The 22,799-nt window shown below is 41.3% G+C and overlaps 1 protein-coding gene across 1 annotated transcript in view; it reads left to right on the plus strand.

Moving 5' to 3' along the window:
- Nucleotides 1–9,976: 9,976 nt before the first annotated feature.
- Nucleotides 9,977–22,799, plus strand: part of znf385c (zinc finger protein 385C) — a gene marked incomplete at its 3' end in the record, with an annotated part of 186,319 nt that continues 173,496 nt past the window's right edge. Inside the window, exon 1 of the mRNA XM_079521628.1 lies at nt 9,977–9,996. The remainder of the gene's footprint in view (nt 9,997–22,799) is intronic.

The raw sequence follows: 22,799 nt of genomic DNA on the forward strand, positions 1-22,799 counted from the left end.
CGATGATCATAGTTGTCATAGGTATGTTTCACTGTGAGTTAATTCTCTTTTTTTAAGCCTTTCAAATGTAGCAGAGAGCTGAGACAGAATGGCTGTGACTGTGAAGGATGTAAAAAGGGACGTACGTATTGCAGGCTGTATTCTGGTGTCACGCTTTTGTGCAGATTCAGAGAGCGACAGAGAGATGGAGGCCATGCAGTGTGTGATTTACTGTGATCAGGCTCTATAATCACCACTGATTACTTCCTTTTAGTTTGTAGCTGAACACTCTGTGCATGCTAATTGTAATTAGCTCTGTGCTAATTAAAGCTGCCTGGAGTAGTTTAGCAACCACTCTGTGTGAGACTTGAATATGATGTATGTGTTGACGTGATGTGTCCGTATGGGCACACTGTGTGCGTGTGTGAGTACACGCATGTGTGCATAATGTGCAGATCTGTGTTGCGGCATAGCACACATCTGTTTGTGTTTCTGCAAGGTTTCTGCAAGGCTGAATATGTGTGCTAACCATTTAAGCAAGTTGAACACCAGGCCTCACATTCTGTATAGGATATTGTTTTGTTGAATAGTATTGTTTCATTGTTTTATTTTTATTTTATTCACTTAACCTATCTCTGACAGGAGAACTGTACCCACCTCAAGGGAAACCACTTAAACACTTGTGTACACAAACAAACAAACACACACACACACACACACACACACACACATTTAACATCTTTATTTGCATTCACATTTTACAAGACTTTCTTGAACACAAACAATAGTGGATGCGTAAACACACACACACACACTTTTGTTCATGATTTTATTATCGTTTTAATAAGTTGCTGTTTGCTTGGGAGAAATGTGTTGCTCCATGTACTGCATATGTCCTGATGAAGATCTGATTGATCGAAATGTTGACATAATAAAATACAGCAGAGCTTTTTCAGTATTTGACTCTACTTCCTTTTGTGATACTGGGAGCTTGTCTTGCACCTGGGTCACGGATGTGTGTGCACTACTTTCTATGTGGTACCATTTATGTGTTTTTGTCATGATTCGGGTGTTTACAGGGAACAACCCTCACCCTTCAGTTATTCATAGGGAGAGTGAGCTGTGTGGAGACAGTTTATGAGTGTATTACAATTACAAACCAAAGTGTTCCTATCAAATGTTGTTCTCATGACTTTAAACATTGGACCTCCACAGCGGGTTATAAGTTAAGTTAGGCCCAAGATTTGGCCCCAAACCGTTTTTCTATCATCAGTTTTGAGTCAACGCCCCTGCCACTTCCAAGCAATTGATCAAAAGGGTCCTGGCCGGGTCTCTGATCTGATAAACCTCGGCTATGTATGGTTTTGTTTAATAAGGTAATGCGATGGGGGAATTGATGTTGTTTTATGTTACCATTTATTGTTTTCGTGATTAACACCTTAAGCAATATAGGGATGTTTATGGCAGGCAGGCAGGCAGTGTATTTGTATTGGATAGAGACAGTTTATGATTGTGTTTACCAATTGTTTCTATCAAAAGTTGTGATGACTACTTCCTCGCCGCAGAGACCCACTGGTTATTATTACAGTATTTCTGTACATAGAACTGAAATGATAGTGGTTAGAGAGCAAACTGGGGAGTGGGTATAGGACTGCAGATAACATTGCAAGATGGAAGTATTGGCCGCAGGCTGCAAGTTACCCCCGTGACAACAGTGACAGTCTGACAGACCAGTCTCGCACAACACAGCGTGCGCCGTGCACAGTCTCATGTGGTCTGCAGATTCACTTGCTCAACCTGTGTTCACATTATTCTCTCACTGGGACTCAAACACAGGAACACGCTCTCTATCTCTCTCATTCGCATGTGCACGCACGCGCACACAACCGAATACCTTGTACAATGTTTTGCATACGGTGTGTCGGTCATTGGGACATACTGTATATGTGCCTCGGGGAATAGGCCTACTTGTCAGCCAGCTGCCCATGCTGTCTGAGCACAGTGACGTGTTCTCTGGCAGTAAACTGGCTCAGGCCAGTCTTCCGGCAGACAGAAGCAGGTGATGGCACTTGTACGTCTTTGTCTTTACAGCAGCCGCAGTGGATCGAGTTACCATCAGTGACAAGACAGCTGATGACATTACCATTGTCGTGCATCTAGTTCAAAGTGATTTGCCATGGCGAGGACGTACAGTTTGCTGTGGCACTTCATAGGCATATGAGGGGACTAGTGAGGGTGTCTTTGATATCTCTTTCCTAACACAACGGCGTGACCTCAATCAGTAGACTGTATCCAAAGAAAAATACAATAAACTAGAAAAAGTGCCCTTCTGGGCACAGGTCTCCACCAGGAGGATAGGACTGTGTGAGATGTTTGGCAAAATGTTTAGGATTAATATAAACATGTTTTTGAGGCATTTTGTTCCAAAAATGTGTTTTGCAAAAATCAACCTGTTGGTGGCGCTATAACAGGCCAATGTGAAAAGGGTGGGATATATTCCTCAGCCTAGTAAGAAAATCTGTGAAAGATTTCACGTAAATTGCATGCTGCGTTCATGATTTGAGGCTTTTGTTCAAAACAGGGCAATCTTGCAAACTGTGAAAGGTAATTATAGCTAATTAGGATGGAATATGAAATATCGGACAGATCCGACTTGAGCACATGACCATAGAGATAGTGTGTAACAATTTGTGAGTTTTTTGGACAGAATCTGGAGGAGTAATATCAAAAAATGTGTTTTACAAAAGTCGGCCTCCTGGTGGCGCTATAAAAGGCAGATGCGTAAAATGCAGGTCAACGGTTTGTCCTTGGCCTCTAGGGAGTGTGCATGCAACGTTTCACGCAGATCGGTGCAGTTTTAGGTAAAACATGTGAAAAGCTGCCTCATGGTGGCGCTATAACAGGCCGTTCTGGAAAATGTGAGGCAGAGGTTCATCGTTGGCATCCAGGGAGCGTGTGTGCAAAGTTTGGCATCGACCGGGTTAACGGTGCCGGAGATTAGCTGGTAACGGACGGACGGAAGGACACACACACACACGGACGGACACACACACACACGGACGGAGTGCAAAACATACTCTCTCCCCATGCCTTCGGCCTGGTGGAGACAAATATGCCGATTTGTAATGTTGCTAACGTGTGTCTGTTATCAGACATCTCCAAGTTCAGAACACAGACAATTCTGAAGGTTTCCATTTCCTTAAAATAAACCCCAAACTAAATAAATCTGAATAGATCAAGGAAGAATGCTTGAAAACACATTTTTGCTCATTCCATGTTTATTTTCAGGGTACTATAAAAGTGATTATAGTCCAGCTTTGTTCTCTGAAGTCTTATTTTATTGACTATGTAGTTCTGTGAAGCAAACTGCAATGGTGGTATGTGGAGCTAGAGTCAAGCGCTAACCAGCCTATTTCATGCTCTATAATGGAGCAGATGAAAGGGGAGCATGTCTGTCCGTGTCAGCTTTTTTCCTCTGCCACTTTGAGACTTTGCATTTGTCTGCCACTTGCTTTCTAGTCCCTTTCCTCCTCTGCCACCGTTTGGACTGAGCACTTTTGATTAGAGTTGTGTCGTTAATGTGAGAAACAGATTAACTCAGTTGAAGTAATCAGGTATTTGAAGTTAACTTTACTGGTTGATTTCACAGTAATGCAAATGTATAGGCATTCACCCAACAAAGCTAAAGCAAACCTGAATATAAATCCAATTAAAGCTGCAAGCAGCGGCCCTCGCGCGTCTGTGCACGTTATAGGCAAATATAGACCAATCAGAATTGGGAGCAGTGCTAAGTAACTACTGAAGGACCAGTGAGGTGACAAACTGTTCAATGGTTATGGCGAATGATAGAAACTATAACATATTGACCAATCAGAAGAAGGGGAGTGTCTAATTTCCACCAATGAAGGACAAGGACTCTGAACCAAGTCCAATGACACCTAGCCTCGGTCCCAGGCTTACTTATCTGCGAAAAGAAGAATGACACCACCCATAAGTCTGTATGACAATCTGTTGAAAGGTACTTATAGCAAAATACAAGGAGACTTAGAGAAGGAAAGGACATGGTCACGTGACTGGGCCGCTCCATGACACTTTCATGGGAGCCAAACTACACCCGGAAGTTCGGCAGAATGCACTGGAGTCAATGAGAGCTCAGTGACCAGCTCATGAACAAACTATTTCTGAATGACTGAGACTGTTGTAAAGTAATCGCTTCTGGAAAATAACAGAAGACATGATGGTTCTGATTTAACCATTATGAGGAGCATGTTTTTCATTTTGGTGAATAACATAAGTCTGAACCAGGACCTTAAATTTGAATATGTCCAGACCACCAGAAAAATGCAAACCCAAATAAATTACCTTAATAGTTACCAGAATATAGGACTGTAAGTTTGAGACCAAAATAACCTTTTCCAAAAACCCAGTGGTGTCACTTAAGACAATGTACAATGATTGGAACCTTTTGACAGAACTTTAGATGTACCCAAATTAATTAAAATGATATAATATATTTTGCCTTTTGAGTGTGAGCTGATGTGGCAGTCAGCTGACCAATTGGATTGGATATTTAATCTCACTAGACTGCATACTTCTTCCAGCCTTCCTTCTGCTTATGGTTCCTGGTTGTTGTTATGTGATGTTTGCTCCCACCACCACCCCAGCACCACCGGTGGGCTCTGTTATTTCTGTTCCCCATGGGGGTTGTTATTGTATATCTATCTCCCTGCTCTTAATGTTTAATGATGATGTTTAATTGTGCTGAGCAGGGAGAAAAATGTAGCAGAGCCAAACGCCAAGATAAAATATTATATGCACACTCATTCTCGTTCTATAATAAATATTTGTTAAATCTATTCGTGAGTTATCTGAGTGAACTTCATAAACAGTTTGCAGAAAAACGCACAGGAATGTACAGTTCAATACAAGGTCTGCTAAGAGGATTTATAACCCAAGAAAGCACTATGGCTTGTTTCCATTGGGGTTGTACTGGGGTTCTTCATATTAAATTAATCTGAACATTAAAGACACAAAATATGTCACCACAACAATATCATTATTGCAATTTGTAGGTCTACTGTATATTTAATATACATTACAAATTACAATTATGAGGTGGCACTATTATTTAAACTTCACCACCACCAGCTAGCCACCACAACAATAGCATTATTGCAAAGTGCAATTACAATAAAGCAGCTTTGTATGATTGAACTTGTGTTTATTATGTACTGTATAATATAATATAAACATAATGTATGTCAGAAAAAAGGGGGGAAAATAATATTAGGAACCGTTAAGGGAACCGTTAGGGTTGGGACTGATCGTAACAAGTCCCAACCCTATTCCTTATGTGGGAGGCTTGATGTTCAAAGCACAGCTGTGTGGGGTGAAATAGCATACAATGAAAAATGACCTATAAAGGTATCTAAGACTGGCACTGAGGACACAGCCAACTAAGACATCCTGCAATCACTCCGCTGAAAAGGCTGCATATTATTTACCCACAGAACAAAAGTAGCAAAATACCTGCTGTTATATTATGAGTTGCTCATGTACATCTAAGTCTGTGTACTTGAACTTGAGATACAGTGTACTTGATATGTATTGTGTACTGCCTGTAGGCCTACTGTAGCATACTTTATAGATAGGCTACGAGAGACATCTCAGCGCCAGCAAGGTCAGCCTTGCTGCATTAGTCACGGTACTTTGTCTCATATATTATTGTCACGTCATTATGATCCAGCACTATATATGTTCCTATTTGTGTAATAAACTTTGTGAACCTTTAGCGTGATACTGTCTCGTGTCGCGTTATTGTTCTCCCAGGCCCGCCGCCGCAGTCGCCGTACCAAAGGAATATTCAACCGGATTATCACACACCACCCAGCCTGCACACACTACCAGTCTGTCAGAACCAGACAAGGGTCCAATTAGAGATTACAACACCTGCCATGAAAACTATTTGGGAAAATGATGACACAAAAGATGGAAGTGAGGAAAGAGTGAATGGTAGGGTAGGTGTATAGGGAAAACGGTTGAATATTCAACAGACTTGGCAGAAGCTTGGAGGAGCTAGTGCGGGATTAAAGGGATAGTTCAGATTTTTTTAATTTAAACTGTATGAAATACTTTCCATTAATATAGTGGTTGCAACAGTATTAATTGAGTGCCAGAGTCCCGTGGTGGGAGTTCTGCTCTGGATTTGGTCAATATTAAGTAGTTCCGGTCATTTTGTGAGGGGCCCTGGGGCCACGCAGTAAAAGTAAATTAATTCACAAAACTAACGTCATTTGTATTGTTGACCTATTTCTAAAATATTAGCGCAACTTTCGTTCAACTTGGACCACTCTATCACATGGAATTATTTTTTGGGCGTAGTGATATGGACACAAAAAACATAGTTCTGTGTGATAGAGGGGTCAAAAATGAACGAAAGTTGTGCTAATATTTTAGGAATAGGTCAACAATACAAATGACGTTAGTTTTGTGGATTAATTTACTTTTAATGCGTGGCCCCCTGTGCCCCCCACAAAATGACCGGAACTACTTAATATTTCACCAAAACCAGAGCAGAACTCCCACCACGGGACAAAGGGCAATCAATTAATACAGTTGCAACCACTATATTAATGTTCAAATCTCATCTGAACTATCCCTTTAAGGTTGAGAGAGTGAATGAAAAGAGAGATAAAATGGGGAAGAGAAACATATGAAGGAGAAAGGCTATTATGAGGGCTGTTTTGGCAGCCCTTGGTCATGCGTCATCTATGACCTTGTCCGGACAGGGCAAGCTCACGTACACCTGATGCAGCGAGAGATGGACAAAGCGGTCTCGATGGGCCTTCTGGACTCATAACCCACTTGGGCAGTGCATGGAGCCAGAGACATGAGGTCAAATGCCATGAACAGATTGATTTGTAAGACTGTGTCTTTTATGTGAAAGAACAGTGTTTAGGAACATTACTTACACCTGTGCTGATTACCAATATCCCCCGCAGCTGTTAGAAGCCTCTGTGTGCTATGTGCCAATTCTACATGTGAAGTCTACCAGTAAAGACCTATTTGAAAGCTCACCCAAGTGTGGCTATTGAGAGTCACCACCAGTATATTACAGTAGCAGAGCGTTCCTTTGCCTGGTGTACATGGCTACGACTAAAGCAAGTTCATATTTGCGAGGACATTCAGAAATGGTGGATATGGCTAGAGACAACAATGCAGCCATCATCAGTCATTAATACCAATACCAACAGCAAAGCAGCAAAACAAAGCCATCGATCAAGGCTGGCGAGCTGCAGGAGGTTTTGACTGTGCAAGCCTTGAGATGCAGGTCTGCTTAATAGAAGCACTACATTAACTGAGATCTGACAGATCCAATTAGAATGTCCTGCCTTCTGTCCTTAGCCTTGACCTCTAAGGAGCATTCTTCAGACCTGTGGTCTGCCCAAGATATTCTGTTTGCATACTACTCCCTTCGTCACTGCATGGCCCTCTGTTTCAGCCTAGCAAGGTATGTTAAAATAGCAATTAGACATCCAGTGACTTTTTATATACGTACTTTAGCCCCCATATATGTTCAAAAGACTACTGTATTAGGACTTTTTCCTCAGTGACAAATGTCCTCCGTTTCTGATTCGGAATACTTTTTCATGCCGTCACCACACCCCCACACTTCACATCCTTCACCAGTCTATTCCTGTTCCTGTGCAAAGCTGTTTTCTCTGTTCTATCCATAAATGTCCAAATGATAGGTTTTGTGTCTGAGGAGAAAGGGGAGTCACGCTTCACAAGACAGCACAGCAGAACATCTGACACTGGCTATGCAAGGGGAAACAAAGCAGTCTCATTTTCTTCACAAAATATATCTCTTTGTCCACATCTTTGTACCAATCACTCTCCTACTATCCGCAGTCCTCCCTCTCAATTATTTCTGAGAAAAATGCTGTACTTGTCAGTCTTTTGCTTTTCAATAGCTAATGGTATATCTATCCCCTTCCACCCAACATCAAGCCAATTAATTCGATCAAGTTGTCGAAAGCCATTGTCTGTCACAGCAGAGTAGTAGGGAGTGACCGCAGCCGTGGCACATTTATTGCTCAGAAAGGAACAGTGCTGAGTACAGTTGTACAACAAGTTAAATTAGCCTGGTTGTTTGCCTGTGAGTGTGCGTTTAGCTCAGTGGTTTTCAACCCTTAATTTTCATATCAAGGTCCATTATTTATTTGGCATTTGAGCCATGGACCACCATAGTCTCTCAGACCCAAAACTTAGAACATTTTGTTGTTGTTGGATAAGATTTTGTCCACAATTCTACGCTGTATTGATGCTGGCACCATAGGTGAAATAACAGGCAAACATTGATCAAAAATAACAATTCTTCTACAGTCTCTACTTGTGTAGTAGACTTCTTGTAATACAGATGTTTAACAATAATTTAACTCTTGAGAGTGTAAAATGAAACCAAATGGATCTGTAAGGGTGAATTTGGTTTCATTTTACACTCAAGAGTTAGAGATCTATAATTAAGGGTTAATTTGGTTACCAACTCCATAATTTTCATTTAGCTGGGGATCACATGGAACCCCCTCAAGGACCACTGGTTGAAAACCACTGGTTTAGCTTACCATAACGTGTTTCTCTGTGTGTACATGTTAATGCAGGGGTGTTGGTGTTGCTTTATTACGTGAACCTTTCTGGAGTTATGGAAACTTTCAGGATTTGTCTTGTACTGTAGTAACATTTCTGTTTTCTGTGGTGTAGGGCATAGCAGTGGGCGTGGTTTTAAGGTTACACTAAAGAATCCTAAGGTTAGCAAGGAATATCACCTCTAATACTAGCCATGTTTTGTATGAAGTACTATATCATATCAATCGGTCATTAATGTTTCCAATAGAGATTTACTAAAATATTTGTATAAATTATAGTGATGGGAGATTAATCGGCAAACACATCAGTATCGGCCAATTCTAGTTTTCTTAGGTTAATCGGCATCAGTTTCGATTAATCAATCAGAATTGATCGGTCCGATTAATCAGTCTGTCTGTACAGATAATCAAGCCCAAACTAACCGCTTGAACAGATCTACAAGCTCACAATATTAAATATAAAGGTATTAAAGTTAAATCTGACTTGCCTAAGCCTGCAGTGCAGACACCCTGTTACATATATTTTTCAGAATGGACAAAATTATATATTTTTAATACAGAATGAGATCATATCGACATCGGTAATATCTATTATCGGCCATAACAGCAATTCATTATAACAGATATTGATATCGGCCAAAATGTCTCATCGGCACATCCCTAATAAATTAGAATCAAGCCATTCAGGATTAATTTGTATTGTTGACCTATTTCTAAAATATTAGTGCAACTTTCGTTCATTTTTTACCCCTCTATCACACGGAACTATATGTTTTTGTGTCCATATCACTACGCCCAAAAAGAAGTTCCATGTGATAGAGGGGTCAAAGTTGAATAATATTTTTGCACTAATATTTTAGTCAACAATACAAATGACGTTAGTTTTGTGAATTAATTAACTTAACTCAAAACCAGAGCAGAACTCCCACCACGGGACTCTGGCAATCAATTAATACAGTTGCAACCACTATATTAATGGCAAGTATTTCATACAGCTTAAGTTAAACAAATCTGAACTATCCCTTTAAGTTCAGGAGGAACCTTTTATTTGATTTCTTAAATGTTTGTATTATTGAAATGTTCTGCCTGTGTGTATTGCAGTCCCAGTCACTCTGTCTATTGTGTACTGTTGGTCTGGGGAGAGACTAATCAACCATGTGCTTCCTTTGATAGACATAGATGGAGTCAACTCTTCTTTCTTTTCACCTGACCTGAGTTCCCTTCCCTTCTTCAGTGAGCAGGCAACTGACCCACCAGGAGGGGACGCTAGAGCCGCAACAAGGATACAATCCCCTGATGGCTTCCCTATGAACATCACCTGGATTCCCAAGCCAAAGAATGCAGAGTTAGCCCCAGGGATGAACTGGATGAGGTATGGCTTATGGGAAATGGCCGCCTATTCATTTCAATTACATTTGCTCACCCAGTGCAGCATACGTTTCAAGCAACCCAGTTGTAGTTCCCTACCGTCTTTGGACCTGGCCTATAGAAGTCATGATGTCCAACAGTATTATAATCATGATTACTAGGGGTTCTTTGTCAGGCGTGCCCAAATATGGAGTCTATGCAGACGTCACAATGATGTCAGAACAGGCCAGCTCCAGATATGGACCTTGGGCAGTGACCCTGTCCAGAGCCCAGAGCCCGGGCAGAGGCCTTTTTGGGGCGGTTCTGGACAACCGTTGGTCCGACCGACTCGACACTGGCCTCTGCACCGCTGCGGTGGTGTGGAGCACGTGTGTCGAATTTGAAGTCGGTGGGGAGAACGGTTCTCGAGTTACACAGACATCATCATATCATCACATCATCATCATCATATACACGGTTAGAAACGTGTACAGTATTGAAAATAAAATACTTTTAATATTTTTTTACTTTCTTGCAGACTTTTGAACGGCACCGATAAAAATGTCAATGAAGTAATGCCAGTGTCTGCTAGAATAAAAAAGGCATCCCAAAGTGACAAATTGATGCTTGACAGAGGCCCCCTGCCCTGCCAGCCAAAATGCCAATTTGAGTTTATATCAGCTCTCTGCCAGGGCTGGTACTTGCGCCGCAAGTGTGAAAGCTGAACCATATGTCATAGAAATGCTATTTTCCGCTCCTGCTTCCTCAAGTTCCGACAGCTGCAACCCACAACTTGCATCGGGGCAATCACACTTTGTATTACTTTCATAGATTGACTTTGGCTGCCTGCTGTAAATGCTTTATTATTTTTGTCATTTTGTACAGACATGGTTGCTGTATGGGAGAATTTATAAACAGGCCAACAAGGTTAATTCATTGCGACAGTTAACTATTAAACCTTGCGTTTTTTGTCACTCAAAATCCCCATACATTTTTGTCACTCAAAATCCCCATACATGGGGAAAAGCCCCCATATATTGTGCCCAGGTCTCGTGACATCACTATGACATAGGTCTCGTGACATCACTATGACATCATCAGGGATGATAGTAAATCAGGGATCATATCATAGTAAATGCGACCTGCTTTTGCAATTAAGCCCATATATGGAGATCCCTGATGTCATCAATATTAGTATATGGATATATGTCAGAACCTGTTCTGACATTCCATATGTTGATCCTTCCCCATCCATCCTTCCTCTTCGATGTCTCCCTTTTGACCGATACCTGTCCATTTAAACTCTAGATGGGCCTGTCTCAAAGTTATTTGTGCAGCTACGCCCGGCAGCCGGTTCTCAACAGGTCTGAAAATTAAGGACTGGCCCTACCTGGGCCCTCATCAAACCCTGTACACTCAAGACACTGCCACCGCGCCACCCTTAGATCTCCATATATGGAGCTGACCTGTTCTGACATTCCATATGTTGATCTGACCTCATCAAACCATGTACACTATTTTGAATTTTCTTCAAAACACACTTTTATTTTGTAAACCTACAGTTTTTGTCCGAATCTCACAGAAATCGGTACACATGATCTCTGGACCTATGTACGCGATTGCGGCAACCACACTTTTCTAGTTGTTAACTGCGTCAGTGTAATGGGGTGTGTCTTCTGGCGTAGATTTGAGCACCACTGAGTGCACCTTTGTAGTTTAATTAGTAGGTTATTTTTGTTTTTTTAATTCTCTGATGTCCAGCAGCACATCAATGTTTCAGGGCTATAAATAAAGCCTACAAGAACAGTCCCCTCTGAGATCACTGAGAGGTCAAGGAATTAAACTTTTCAAAATCTTATCAAGACTCATAGTGAAACTATAGGCCCAATTTTTTTATTTGAAGCTTTCAGTTCTTTCAAAAGGGCATAAGGATTATTTTTCTCGATCCTTTGAAATCCATAAGTGTTTCTTTTGTCTGCCAGTCAACACAGAATGATTTCCATATTTCTTTCCATGCTGAAAAATTACAATATTATGAATAGCCCATTTCAGGGGGTTGGTTGGAGACAAGGATATTAAGTCTATTTCAGTTCATTTTGTTAGCCCCAGAAAGTAAAATGAACATTCTCCTGGAGTATGGCTGGTTCACACAATGACATTTTCATATTTCAATGCCTTCAAAGGAATTTAAGCAACAATGACCCCCCCCCCCCCCCCCCCCCCCCCCCCCATACTATGCAGTGACATATGTCCAAAGTTTTCCAAAAATGTTCAAGATCGTTTTGAAAGTATATACAAGCTCACAGTGCGTTGCGTCCCATATCGACAGATAGCCCATGTGTAGCTATAGGGTCAAAGCGCCATCGCCATGGTCCGCCTTAAACCCTCTCAAGGACCCCTGGGGGTCCCCGGAGCCCACTTGGAGAACCACTGCATGACATTATAATCACAATTTTGAAAGTGAGCTGCTAATTTTCCCAATAAGCCCACCCCCAACAGCACCACCCCGCCACCACCAGTGGCTGCCACGGCAGCAGTGCCAGGTGGTGTGGAGAAGGAGAAGGAGGCGGGAAATGTGACGTGCAATGTGACGTGCAACCAAAAATTGAGTACCACAGACGAATAACAGTCTAAGTCCACACTATTGATCCATAATATATAAATGATAGATAAGGGTTCAGGACACCGAGGCCTTTTCGTGGAGGGGTCAGTCTGAAATTTGGACTTAGACTGTTTTTCGTCTGTGGTACTCAATTGTTGGTGTACGTTAACAAATGTTGGGCTTGCTTCCAATTTTTTTTAATCCAGTGGTTCTCAAATAATTTCATGAAAATGTTTTGTGCCAGGGAGCATTTGTGTTGTTCACGTTGTTACATTTTATTTCAAGAGCTTTTAAAACCAGCAGATCTACAAGCTCACAATGCTTCGCATCGCCCTGGCTGCTTAGAACTGGCTGCTTATTTCTCTCACAAAATCTGGCAACAGTGATGTGTAACGTGGCAGGTCAAAGCTGGGAAAGTGGGTTTGCTCTGGCGGGAAATGGCTATTTATGTAGCTGAAAATGGAGTGGGCCTTCCTGACATTTTCATAGCCCTGCAGGCAAGAGTAACCTTCAGCAGAAAGCGGAACGATTAAAGAAAGACAGAGGGGTGGGGTGGGGGGTATGGGTGGCGACCGGGGCCATAGAAGAAGTGATTGCATTGAAGGATGATGAGTTGTGAGGGAACAACAACTCGGAGAGAAATAGCACAGTCAAACCAAAACAGCGCTGCCTAAGACATTATTTTCCAGTCATGTGTGGGCTTAACCTATGTATTTAGACCTGAGGCTGATTCTACAAATGCCTTCTAAATCAGTGATTCTTCTCACACTTGAGAACAAGCTCCCAGCACGGCACAAAGTGACGTGCTGTGAGCGTGTATACCTGCTTTTTCTGAATAGCCAACGCTAAAATCTAAAATGACAAAGATGCTTTCCCAGTTTTAATGGGCTAAAGGAGCACTTTAGCCATTTTCAACCATATCATGTTCATATAATTGGTCCTCACTAATGCTCATTAAGATGGACCCAAACAGAGTTCTCCGTCCTATCAATAGTAACGCCCAACGCTCAGGACGGAGATTAATAAACACGTAAATCTTGTTTAAAATGACCTGCCTACCGATGATGTTCACTGGTAGGCAGGTTTCTGAACTGTCCACAGCCCTCCTCTGATGATGTTCACTGGTAGGCAGGTTTCTGAACTGTCCACAGCCCTCCTCTGATGATGTTCACTGATAGGCAGGTTTCTGAACTGTCCACAGCCCTCCTCTGATGATGTTCACTGATAGGCAGGTTTCTGAACTGTCCACAGCCCTCCTCTGATGATGCTCACTGATAGGCAGGTTTCTGAACTGTCCACAGCCCTCCTCTGATGATGTTCACTGGTAGGCAGGTTTCTGAACTGTCCACAGCCCTCCTCTGATGATGTTCACTGGTAGGCAGGTTTCTGAACTGTCCACAGCCCTCCTCTGATGATGTTCACTGGTAGGCAGGTTTCTGAACTGTCCACAGCCCTCCTCTGATGATGTTCACTGATAGGCAGGTTTCTGAACTGTCCACAGCCCTCCTCTGATGATGTTCACTGATAGGCAGGTTTCTGAACTGTTCACAGCCCTCCTCTGACGATGTTCACTGGTAGGCAGATTTCTGAACTGTCCACAACCCTCCTCTGAATCACAGACCCAAAAATGGTACCACATTATGAGCATGACTAGTGAGTTCCATTAAGATGAAAATGGGTGAAGTGGTCCTTTAAGGAAGGAATGATAGGGGTGATTGACAGGAAGTAGGTAGACAGGTTGAAGAGGAGGATGACAAGAGTCATAGAGGTCAAATAGACAACGCTAAAAAATAAATGATAAATCCTGAAACTTTCCACTTCACTGCCTTCTTAAACACTGATATAAACGGTTCAAATTGTTCAACCTTGAATACCACGCAATGATATGAAACGACAGATACATTATTCTTTAAAAATGAATAAAGTAATGGTCTCACAGATCACAAATCATAGCTCTACAGTACACGGAGTGAACAGTTTTTCCTCACTAAATTGAACATGGTAATGAGCATCGCGGTGGTCCTCTTCACTGTCGTATGTGAGTGGATATTCATTCAATGAACATGCATCAGTATGTTTTATACTTCGCCTTCATTTTCATAAAATATAAGGAGTGCACTGTTTTTTCCCCCATGGAACTAATTGAAAAATAAAAAATAAATAGACATAGACCTTTAATTTCAGAGCTGCACAATATAAAAAAATCACACCCGTGTGAACTGAGTGGTGTAAGGTCTTATATAGACTGATCAGCTGTGGTCTGACGTAATGTCTGACGTAATGAAATCACACCCGTGTGAACTGGGTGACCATAGCAACCGTGCTCATTTTTTGTGCACAGACAGACAGACAGACAGACAGACAGACAGACAGACTAACAAAGCCAGTTGTAGGAGTGGTTTACACCACTCAAAAATTAGAAGAATATGACGCTAGGATACAAATTATACAGTTATCAATTTATTGAATGGTTATTGACCTATGTGAACAGATTGTCAAGGTCATGAATAACATGAAAGCACATTCTGTATATCTGTGAGATATTTACAAGAAAACGTATTGCTATCAGATTGCATGCTTGCTGGGTAAATATTTGCTATAAATAGAACGAGAATAATAGCTCAATGTATAGGATAGAGAAGGATTATGTATCGGTTGATCAGACAGAACAAACAGAATTCAGGAGAAACTGAGGAAAGAGGAAGTGATTTTCTGTGGCTGTGTGGCTAATGGCCCTTGATTACAAGTGGTCTTATTTCCCACAATGGCTGCCTTGTCTTACTTTGCCATGAGTAACTGTGGAAAATGTTTAGTTCCCTTTTATTATGTAGATGTCTAAACAAGTCCTATGTAATGAAATATGTGTATTAAGACAATGAGAAACTAACATTTGATCATGTTATTACACTCAGTCCTATGGGCATTTTCTAGTATAGAGAAACAAGCATTGAAAGATTGTCTTACTACGCTCTAATAAATGCAAAATAAATTTCACATGCATGGTATAATATATTTTTCTCAACAGAAATACAACTAGATAGTCTGCATAGTTTTCGTTTTTTCTGTTTTGACTGGAAGTAGCCTACCTGAAAATACGTTCAGTGAAATATCAACGGCAGATGTTTCCCACTCTAGTGTATATATGAATATAAAACGCTCACCCAACAAACACCCAAAGTTGAATATTTTTCAACTCGCAGTCTCATGTGTATGGATCAGCACAGAATACTAGATCCTCAAGCTGCTAATATTTCTAGCATAGTGTAAATAGTAAATACACATCGATACCATTACATCCATGACATTTGGCACCCAAGGGATGAAACTGTCTGCTCCAAAGTATCTATCCCAAGACCACCTGGTTTCCCAGAGTGTAAACTAAGTAGAAGATGTGAGAAATTCCAGAACCACCATATCACTTTTTTGGTTTGGCTGTACTTTGACAAGTACAACTCTGGTACGTGACTGATTATTATCTATAATGTAAGCTTAAAATCAAAAAGCCCCAGCCTGTACCAGTGAATTGACTCCCTGGCTGTTTGACCAGCACACTTATAGATTGTTATCAGCATTTATATTATAATTTGTGCCATTACATGTTCAGTAGATGTTGTACATACATTAAGCTATTTTTAGATGGTACTCTTAGAAATATGCTCACATAAGCTGTACAAGCTGGAATGTGCACACAGCTCTTTCTAAATTGACAGTGGTTCAGAATCAGCTCTATGCAGAGTCCTCTGTGTATGTATAGTAGGTGTGGGAGTATGCATTTGTGCTCATTAATATGTATGGATTTTTATGAGTGCTCCCCCTGTGGAATACAAAGCTGTTAGTGCATAACAGTGTGAGAGATTGAAGGGCCTCTGTACTTCAGAGAGCTCCGAGGCTCCCTACTGGAGAAAGAAGCTGCGAGTCGACTCAAGGGGCAGAAAGGTCTGGAGGGTTAATTGCCATACATCATGTCATACATCACCCTGGACAGTAGATTTTTTTTGTCACTCGAATTTGTATTCCTTTTTTAAAGACATGCATCACAACACGAAAAAAAAAGTGACCAACAAGAGGAAAAATAAAAAGGCTAAAAACTAAACAAAAACAAAAAGACAAACAAATCGACATCTTCCGAATGAATCTTATCCATACTATGCCACATATAGTCCTATTATTATATAGACTCTTTCCTTTATATGTTCTTCCCACACCCTTATAGTCTTTATTGTTGTCCTTGAATATTGTCCATTTTGACCATTTGTCCTGACAGTATATGCTTTTATATCATGACTGTGTGTCTGCTGCAGTGTGTTTACTTTGTCATTGTTAATGATATAATCAAACAAATGAGACAACTGAACCCCCAGGCAAGTAGTGCTCTCATTTAAAAATGCTATTAACAGATTTCGATGAAGTTGTTCTCTGAAATCTGTGAGTTAATATTTCAAAGACATTGACTGAAATGTTTGCCTTTAGTGTGCAAATGTTTTTTTAGTTCATAATATTCCATTATTGCTATTGTCTCTACATCCATTTGTAACGGAAGGTTTTTATTAACTGGATCAAACTTGTTAGTTTGACCCATCATAGAGTTTGAGCATGAGAGCAGCATAGAGACAGAAAGACAGCTGGCAAGGAAGTAATCAGTTGGTAGTAGGGATATATAATAGTCTCCTTCCTTTTCTATCACATTATCACATCCAAACAAATACTCAGAGCATCTTATTCAGAGTGATACACATCTCCATTGTAAGCAATGATTTCTCACCGGGCAACTGCCAATCACAGGCAAATCTGTCTCCACTGCTGGCATGCTGTTGTGACAGTGGGGAATTGATTGAGCCTAGGGGGACAACCCAAACCAAGCCTGAGTCACACTGGATGTGGAGGAGATAAACAGGAAAAGGTCGATACATGTCTGAAACAAGGGCAAAGAAACACGTTCTTACTAAAAAATAATCACTTCCTCCTCTCTTTCACTTACCTGGTTCAGAATCTTCGTCAGGTCATTATAGTGCCACAAGGCAGGTGGCATAATTAGCTTCATAGTAAACGCACTGACTGGACACGTGTAATTATAAACCAAGGGCAAGTGACCATAAACTGAGCATCAACTACTGAGCCTGTAGTTGATTGATTAAGGGATTTATCGTGGACACACAGATGGACACTTTATTACCGGTATGCAGGAAACTTGATAGCATTGTGCAGGAAACAGCACAATGAGTTTGAGTCATGGGAATGGATTTTGCTGCTATTCCATTCAAACAAGGTCATTCATAAGAAACCATTATTTTCATTGCGTGGGGGTGTTTCATCAAGTTTGTCAGTTCATCCTCGAGGACAAACCAGAATACCAACAAAGAAGGTGATTCTGAAAGTGTCTGGGCCTATGGCGTTTATTTGGGTGCAGTACGCGTCGGATTTACATGCGGTCCCCGTTTATTTACCAAACATTCATGTAATCACTTTGTCAACTTACTCTTACTGTATAACAGCATTATGTAAATAGAACTGTTGAGCATAACGATAATCCATTCGATAATCCATTCCATTCCTATTTCCATATTACATATTTTTGCAGATTTCTTTTTGACTGTAGCTGAAACAAATAACCTACTGCTTAATGTGCCTTTGCCTCTTGCCCTCTCTTCAACCACTCTTAATGTGCCTTTGCCTCTTGCCCTCTCCTCTCTTCAACCACTCTCGCTGTTGTCAAATATTTCAAGATGACGTTTAATGTTCATCCTGGAACCTTTGGTTGCTACGGAAACCAGGCTCGGACATAATGGCAGGATTTGGGGTATGAGTGGGCGTTTCAAATGATGGACAGACTGGTCAAGAGTTATAGATTATAGAAACCTGTGATCCGTTTTATATTTGAAATATGCGTCCACATGAATGACATGCATCAATAATGTTTGAAGATGAGCTAGAGTCTTTTGATAATTACTTTGCTGGACACAGTTCATAATCATTGGCATGATTTCAAAGGGCAAGTGACATCTATAAAGAGCAAGGACGCCTTCTTTGCAGCAGGTGCCTCTGTGATTAATGTGGCACACTGGGTTGACAGAATGCATCATTTGGATAGTGTAATACCTTTTTAAGTCGTTCATTGTTGGCTTCCATCCATGGACCTTTGGCCTTTCCTCATTAAGCGGTGATCTGATTGCAGACATTGAGAACTGCCAATAGCTTAAACCAATTAGCAAACTAATATAATCTAAAGGTATAACTTGAGAGCGTGGGATGGAACATTTTTGTACCTGCATGATCTTAAAGATTTGTTTTGTCAAAGGTTCAACACGTTTTTTATGGTTAATGGTTTAATTTAGTGGTCTTCAAAAGGGGATCCTGGAGCCATCAGCCATATGGGGGGGGGTCCTCAGAGGGGGGAGGGGGGGGGGGGGGGGGCGACAAATATTTGTGTAGCATCTCTTTTCTGAGGAGAATTTTTTGAGTGGTGTAAACCACTCCTACAACTGGCTTTGTTAGTCTGTCTGTGCTCAAAAAATGAGCACGGTTGCTATGGTCACCCATGCAGTTCACACGGGTGTGATTTCATTACGTCAGACATTACGTCAGACCACAGCTGATCAGTCTATATAAGACCTTACACCACTCAGTTCACACGGGTGTGATTTTTGAACTACAAGTGCTTGAGCTTGTAGATCGGCTATTTTTTAGAGGGAAAAAAGAGCCGGGAAAAAGGTTGAATCCCTCGTCCCTGCAGTTTAGCGGTCCTCCTTGGACCGAAGAACGTTGAAGAGCCCATGGTTTAATAATGGCTTTGAACTGGTCTGGCACAGAGTGTTTGTTGGTCAGCTGAAGGAGGTGAAGTTGTTGTTGCTGGAGACATGGTGTTGTGTTTCGCTCACCATGGGCGCAATGTTCTTTCCCGTGGGTTATTTTTATGATCGAATGGTGTGTGCCAGCGCACTGAGCGCATGCATTTGCATGGAGAAGGACGTATATAGAGCCCTCAAATAGGTATCCAAGAGCATTCATCACCTCACCGCTGACAACCTTTGCCTTGTAACGCCGTGATTTAGAACCTCGCCGCTGTGTAGCCTATAGTATAGGAGCTATTCTCTGTGCGCTGTGGCGCATGCAGCCCAATAGGCCATTATGTCCGCTAACGCAAACCTCTTTACACACAACAATCGCCATCGCCAACATTGATTAAAATGTAACAGGCCTAAACATGACAACCATCACATTAATCAGCAAGCAGGCCTATAGTATAGTTCTTATAATGGTTTAGAGAAAATAAACCATACGTTCATCTTTATTTATAAGACAGTTTATAGTCACATCACATCACATCTGCCAAGATAAACACCCCATCAGAGGGCAATCCACTGCCACTATTACACTTTCCTTGATAGAGGCACAGGCAGACGAATAGGCTAATATGAGGTCAAGTTGAATAAGCTACTGCCATCACTCACGCAATGGGATGCAGCCAGATATTCCCCCAAGGGAACATATGTGTGCCGACTGCCGAGGAGCTAGCCTAATTAGAACACGAGGGCTTGCATTTAATTCATGATATTCGGAATGTGAGTCGATATTATACGCATGGCCTGGAACATTACTGAAAATAATAATAAGGTAAGTGGTGTAATTATTAAGGCGCGGGAGGTGATCGAGAGGAGCAACCAGGGAGAGGGAGATGGGGCGGGAGAGAGAGGGAGAGAGAGAGATACTTTGGAAATAAAACATATATTATACGCTTAATTTCTAACGAATTATGTTTCATTTATACAGAGCAAAAAAGTCGTGAGGCAGAAGAAGGGTGTCACTTCAAGGAATGGTCACGGTCGTGCGTCGGACCGGTGCGTGGTCGTGGACACCTCTCTCAGGCGCAGTGGTTTTGTGACAGTGCAATAAGCTCTGTTGGCGACTCCGCTCGAGCTGGACGTTGGCATGCAGTCAGTGAATGTGTCTGCGCGCATGATGTTGGGCACGGACGACCACCGGGGGAATCGTAAACGGACAGGTAGGCTAAGTCTATACTCGCTTCTTTGTTTACGTTGCTGATTGTGTTTTTCTTTTTCTTTTTCCAACAAAGTTTTTGCGGTTCAGTTCTGTTTGAGCTCTCTCTCTCTCTCTCCACGTGACAGCAGGCAGCCTGCCTATCTCAAAACAGATTCCGGAGTCTGGCATCTAATTCTTCTTCCTTTTTTGTATTTCGTATTTTTTCATATAGGCTATTTATTTATTTATGTTAATCGAGAATCCTATATGTTACTCCTGTTTTGTTACTCCTGTTTTAGGGTAACTAAAAACAATTCATCAATTAAAGTTCATTTTGATTTGAGTGCCATCACATCTTATTGATGCGGTTTCACCTGTTCATATAGCTTATGAGACGTATATGATACATTAAGATCATTTCTTTCTGATGCGTAAATGCGTGTTAGGCCTGTTCCAGGTATAGAGCAGTATCAGTATAGAGCACAGTGGTTCCCAAACTTTTTCACGTCAAGGACCCCCAATTGACACTAATTAGCCCGAGGACCCCCATTTGAAAAGATATGCCAAGGACCCCCACGGGAGCTCTAGCAGTGATTCTCAAACCGTTTAATTGCAAGGACCACCCTAAGTTTGACATGCATTAGTCTATGGACCCCCATTTAATGGCATTTCTATCTCTGGGACCCCCAATTTATATTGTAAAATCAATGTTAATTTAACTCTCAGAGTTACATATACCGATATAAGGGTCCATTTGTTTCCAAACTATCATTTAGCTGGGGACCCCCTGGAACTCCCTCAAGGATCCCTGGGGGTCCCCGGACCCCACTTTGGGAACCACTGGTCTAGCAGATAGGGCATAGGGATCGATACTGGCAACATTTGTGACACCCCTTCTTTATCCTCCTCTATGCCCTGTGTACCCAGTCACCTGTTATCCAATTAGAGGGAGTCAATAATGTTCTCTGCATGGTGGTCTGCACTGTGTTCACTATTATAGAATTACATCTTGTAATGGTGAAATATCAGTCCAAAGAGAGTATAGTAGGCTATGGGTGAATCTCAGTCCAAAGTTAATAGGCTGTTTTTATGAATGACCTATATATTAATTGCTATAGCCTAAATACCTGTCTAGCTGTGGGAATAGACGTAAAAAGAGCAGTATAGTATACTGTATCTTTGACTGGACATGGATTCAGAGTTTGTTTTGGCAGTCTCTAAAATGATTAGAGGGCTTACCAGCACTCACAGAAATGTGAGTTTGTATTAAATTGGGATGGGAAGCTAACAGTTCAATAAAAGCACCTGGCATTTGACTGTAAGTCTAGAGTAGGCCATGTGCACCTGGTAAGACAAGACATCACAATAGAAGAAGTTTCTAAAATGGGCTTTTATACATTGTAAGTGATACTGTTATTATTCTGCACGCATACCATCTAGGTCACAATTGACAGATGTAGCCTAATGCTTATAACTGAAGTTTGATATCATCAGTCGATCTTGACAGTGGACTGATTTAAACAAAGACATATTTGAAGAACATTATGCAGTAAACTATTCTGTACAAACAACAGTATGTTCCTTTTACAACAAATATCGTTACTGCTTACACCAGAACATTTTCTGATACATTTCCTGGAGGGAAAAAAACAATGGAGTCCTGGAGAAGTTTGTGAACCTGTCAGTTGGCAATATTACACAAAATGTAGTCTGCAGTCTATTTTGTTTCTTTATTGTTTGGTTGTTGTTGAGTGCTAAAGCTAAGATTAATCAAGTGAAATGTCAACGGCTTGATTCTGGAACAGTGGAATAGTGTATTTTCTGTGTGCAGGATGTATTTTGGATACCACCTTCCAGCTGTCTCTCCTATTGAATATCACTCCATTATTTAATGGGGTCGCTCTCAGAAATCCATTCACTTGATTTAATTCACCATTTGTCAGCCTTCTGATTGGTCCATGACTGACTAACCAGCAGGCTCTTTCTGCACCCTGGTTCCGCCTTGTTTTTGCTGAATTTGCTAAAACATCATTTTTGGTAAAACTAAAAACAAACATGATATGCCCAGTCACTATGCTGCACCTGCGATGTTCCTTTTTACTGACACCAAGTTTATTTGGTGAATTTAATGCACAGAATATCAATACGAAGCAACTGAAAAACCCCTTATTTTAATGGTAGTGGATGGAGAGACAGGATTTGTGTCCAACCACGATTCAAGTTGCAGAAACGTTCTCAGACATCTGGCA

The sequence above is a fragment of the Electrona antarctica genome, assembly GCF_951216825.1.
Source record: "Electrona antarctica genome assembly, chromosome: 14".
In the NCBI taxonomy this organism is placed as follows: domain Eukaryota; kingdom Metazoa; phylum Chordata; class Actinopteri; order Myctophiformes; family Myctophidae; genus Electrona; species Electrona antarctica.